We start from the raw sequence: 4,968 nt of genomic DNA, 5'->3' as shown, positions 1-4,968 counted from the left end.
GTATCAATATCTCTTTGTCTATTTCTTACTTTAATGCTTAATAGAAGAAAATCTTCATAGAAACAAAATTAAAATGAGTCAACCCACTAAGTGACAACAACAAAATACCCAAACCAATAATTTAGAAACATCTAGTAAATTAGGATTGGGTTTCTAAATTTGGGTAATTAATAGCTTAATGAGAATTAAAATCAGCCCTATGTTGCTTAGGAGGAAATGAAACAGCAGTGAGATTAGATATCAATTTCTTATCTATAAAAATGCTTCCTCTTCTTAAATTGCTATACTCCTCTCCCACCCCATTAATTTAGCTAGAACTGCCTTTAACTGCCACAAAACATAATTTTCCTAGATGACTATCCACACCCATCCATCCCCGCCCAAACCTGGTATCATGCCAAACCACACGATATTCAGGTGACAGCACCCAAAATGCTGCTAGAAAGCTACCTCGTGTTAAGAAAACACTGACTTCAAAAAATATCTAACAAACGAGAACGTATTTCCAAACCACAGGTGTTTAACTTTCCAATGATGGATGGAAATTAAATTATAGCTATGTATTGCTAATAGCTATGCAGGAAATTTTAGTCTTACATAAAAGTTTTTTTACAAAAACATTCTTCCAATCACACAGATTAGCTTTTCAGAAATACTGCTTCAATATAATTTTTAATTTATGTTAATTTTCGCTATATTTTTAAATGACTATCTTATCGTTCTTTCTTGGGCAGCTGGGTCACAATTTGAATTCATGGGGATAGGGAAACTTTCCAGGGTGCCTTGGCAGAATAAGGGTCAATAAAGAAAGTTAGGATTTTCAGTAAACTGTCTTGTATTCAAAGCTACAAAGTTTGATAAAGTTTATTATTGTTGTGCAACTCCAGCCCTGTCCCAGATTTCCTGAAAGTAACTTACAACTAAAAGGGAACAACGTGCCCAATATTCACACAAGGCCATGATCATGTATTCCCCCCGTGCACTCATATAGAAGTTTCCAGGGGCTGAAAACATAGCTACAACTTAACCTAGAAAATTAGGTTAAGAATTAGGTTTTTATAGTTTGTAGATATATTTTTATATATTGTAGAGACATCTGCTAAAGACAAAACTAAGTTTCAAATATGACACCATAAGTGAACTTTATGATAAACACTTTTAAGAGAAAATACTAATAGCATAATTTAGGAATTTTAAAATACTTATTGAAAGAGAAACTAGGCAACAGACATTCCTACCTGACAGGCAACGGTTATATACTGGGTTTTGTCAAATTGATTGTCAAATCTGATGTTGAAATTTCACTTCATTCTAGTGACATCTTGAAAATGCTCTCAGTTTAATGAGAACATATTCATAGAAAGTGTAAAGTATCCATAAACTGTATGTTTGTGTTTGCCAACATTAGAACAAAGCAAAGCAAGTCCTGCTATAATTAGTGAAACTATTAGGAAAATAAGATTTTTTTCTGACCTCCATACCTATCTCTTTACTTATGGAGTAAAACATTAAAAAAAATTTTTTTTTACTCAATAAAAAATGGGTACAGAATATTCTATTGCCCCCAAAATGTCCAACATTTTAAAAGCCAGCTTTTTCTTACAATGTTGATACAGAGTATAGAATGAACAAATTCAATAGGGACAGCAATGTATACCTTGAACACACAGACTCATTTATGGGAAACGGCAGACTTTATGCATCCCCAGTTACCCTCAGTTTTGTAGGAAAGATAAAAGAACACCTTATAGTTTAGCTAATAGTGAAGAGAAGTTCATAACCAATCTAGAAGTAAAAAGTAATTAGGAAACCAGAGCCTCCATTCATTCAAAAGTGCCTGGAATAAAATATAGAACTCTTCTGCATCACCTCTCCCTTGTGGACGTTTCTCCTATTTTGAGAGGGAAATCAAGAAAAAGAATATAGCCCATTCTCTCTTCACATATGGTACTTTGTCTAAGGGGAGGAGAGATACCAAGAAACAGGTCTTTAAAGAAAGTTAGCTGCCAGCAGGAATTTCTTGAAGACAGAAGAGCATCCACCCCACTCATGGTTTAACACCATCTCTCTGGAGTGACAATACATCCTGGTTTGCCAGGACAGTGCAGGCTTGTCTGTTGTCCCACTATAAATATTAACAATCAACAATTAAAATGAACAACTGTCCCCCTTACTCTCAAATTTGTCTCAGTTTAGACAACAGATTATCCAGTGACCCCATTTTTATGGCTCTTTTTGTTTTTTTTATTGTTGTAGAATTGGCTTTATCCTCTCTAGAGCAGATACAGCTTAAACTAAAAGGCCCTGCCACTTCTTTCTGACTGGGGTAGGATCATGGTGAACACAGAGGAAGGCAACATCTTCTCCTCCACTCTTCAATCCACTCCCCATCTAGCTGACCCTCTACTGCCCCTTGCTGGTCCTAGTTTTCTTCCCACTGCCCCTGGGCTCTGGGTCCTGAGTTCTGCCTTTTGTTGACAGAGCTAGCAGCCACTTGGCCACATGGTGCAGAAGAAAAGATGAAAGATAGCTCTTGGGGGCATGTGCTTAGCCTGTCAAGGTCAAGAGGGCATTAGTAGGGTCTTAGAGCATTTGCTGGGTTCTTTCTTCCTGGAACCAAGCTACCTACACCTCAAACCAGAAAGGACTTCCTGTGTAAATCTTCATATTAAGAGGCATGATGTCTTTTTCCCTCCTTCTGTGTTTTCCAGATTTGCTCAAACACTGACTCCCTTCTATTTAACTTCACCATTATGTTTGCTCATCAACTATCCTTCACCCCAAATCATCATATAATCCCATATAAAGAATTTATTATTTTTAATGGAAAATAATGTTAACAGATAGTTTCCTTTTTAACAGGAATTCCTTTTCACTCTTCCTTTATTCTCTTTACTAATATTGAGAATTAAACAAAGTTTACAGTCTCTATTGCTATTAACCCACAAAACTATTCTTCATAGAATGTATGATCAGTCTGTGTTTACTATGCACCTACTCTTATGCCAGAAACTGTGAACACAAATCTATTTTAAAAAATTTCTTCCCTCAGTGGGGTACACAGTCTAGTGATCCATTCTGCAGTTTTTAAAACTGAACATAATTGCACGTATTTAAGTGTGTCATCTGGTAAGTTTTGTCACTTAGTCAGAATCCCCAAAATAAATCGACTCTGTTCTAAACCTTGTTTCCACTATCACTGCCAAACACTAGGTTCGTGTAGTAAGCCTTTTTAAAGACGAATTTAACTCTTGATCTATCATTATTGCTACTTAAGTAAAATGAGTTTTCAAATATTTTCCCCAGAAGAAATATAAAAGACTATGCAAAAATGTAAAAAGAAGAAAAAAGTTTAGTTAGAGACCCAGAAGGAGCTTTAAAACATGGAGTTGACAAATTCACATACTGATTTATGATGTTAATGAGCAGGGACTCATGCTTTTTATTTACTTGAAAACAGTTTGGTTATTAACAACTTCTATTTTCTAAAGATACCTGTGTTTATAAAATTAAAAACTCTGCATAAAAAGCCTTATCTATACCTATATTTTTGGCAGTAAATGATTTACAATGAAGTATACCTATTTTCAAATGTAAATTTATTTTGAAACTTGGCATTTTCTACAATAATTTATAAGGGATTTTTGGGCTCACAGGCTGCAGATAAGTCTATTAAATCAATCTGTCATTATCACTGGTTCAAATATGTGATGTAATTATTGGCATTTTTATCCCTATTTCTTCATGAGTTCTTTTTTCTACTTTTCTGACTGCAATATAGCCAGATATTATTATCTCTTCTCTTAATGAAAAGCATGCTGTCAGCAAAATGTATCTCTAGTTTCTAGATGTTAAACAATCTCTTCTTTTCCTTTTTGTTATTATTGACATTATTTATGTGAAGTTAGTTAGCTGAGGTACCAAGAAACAAAAACAGTATTAAAGAGTATGCATAAAGCACTTATTTTTGTACTTTGAGTACAATGTTTTATAAAACTCTGTGATCTATCTATATATACTGAGTAAAATTACAACATTCATTCATTGGGAAAATAATCATTGGTTTGGAAGATAATGGGCACTGTAGAATCATAAATCACATGAAATGAGAAATAATGCAATATTGTGATGACTAGTGTAATTCCAGGATGGTAAAATGATTTTAACTGAATTTTCAAGCACCATTATAAAGTTTTTAAAAGTATCAACATGTGTTGCTGATTCATTTTTTCTTTCCTGAAAACTAAAGTTTTGCTCTTTTTGAGTAAATACCTAAATATTAAGGATCCATAATTGCAGTGTCCCTTTGGTGACTCCTTTACATTCACATCTTTTATAAAATTTCCCTCTGGTGCATCTTCTGAGAACAAATGTAACTTTTAATGATTGAGTGCATTATTTTCCAATCAATAAAGAAAACAAGAGGAATACTAAGAAACAAAAAAATAATGAGAAAACATGACTCCAGAAAGGCAAGTGGGCTGTGAAGTCAACATTTACCCTGGGGGTATCTGCTGATCCCTTAATGGACGGGAGCAGAGGTCAGTAAACCATCCCTGGAGGACCAAATCCAGCTGCCTGTGTTTTGTTGGCCCTTGAGCTAAGGATGGTTGTAGTATTTTTATAGGACTGAGCTAAGATGTTTTTTACATTTTATAAAGTTGTTTTGAAAAAAAGGAAGAATTTGTGACAATGTCCATAGATGGCATATAAAGACTAAAGACTTTGCCATCTGGTCCTTTACAAAAAGCTTGCCAACCCTGCACTAAGCCAATACCACACATTTTGATGGTATTAACAGAATACCTTCTGTTACAGGTAGCATCCCACTTCTAGGTACCAAATTCTGAATTAGCTAGGATTAGGTTTGGCTGCCAGTGACAGTCCAAAATGGCAGTGGTTTAAATAATATAGCAATTTATTTCTCCTCACCCAAAGTCCCAAAATGCAGTACAATGCTGGTATTGT

Source organism: Globicephala melas, chromosome 16 (genome assembly GCF_963455315.2).
Source record: "Globicephala melas chromosome 16, mGloMel1.2, whole genome shotgun sequence".
Taxonomy (NCBI): domain Eukaryota; kingdom Metazoa; phylum Chordata; class Mammalia; order Artiodactyla; family Delphinidae; genus Globicephala; species Globicephala melas.
The sequence above is the reverse complement of the archived record's forward strand: the minus strand, read 5'-3'. Positions refer to the sequence as shown.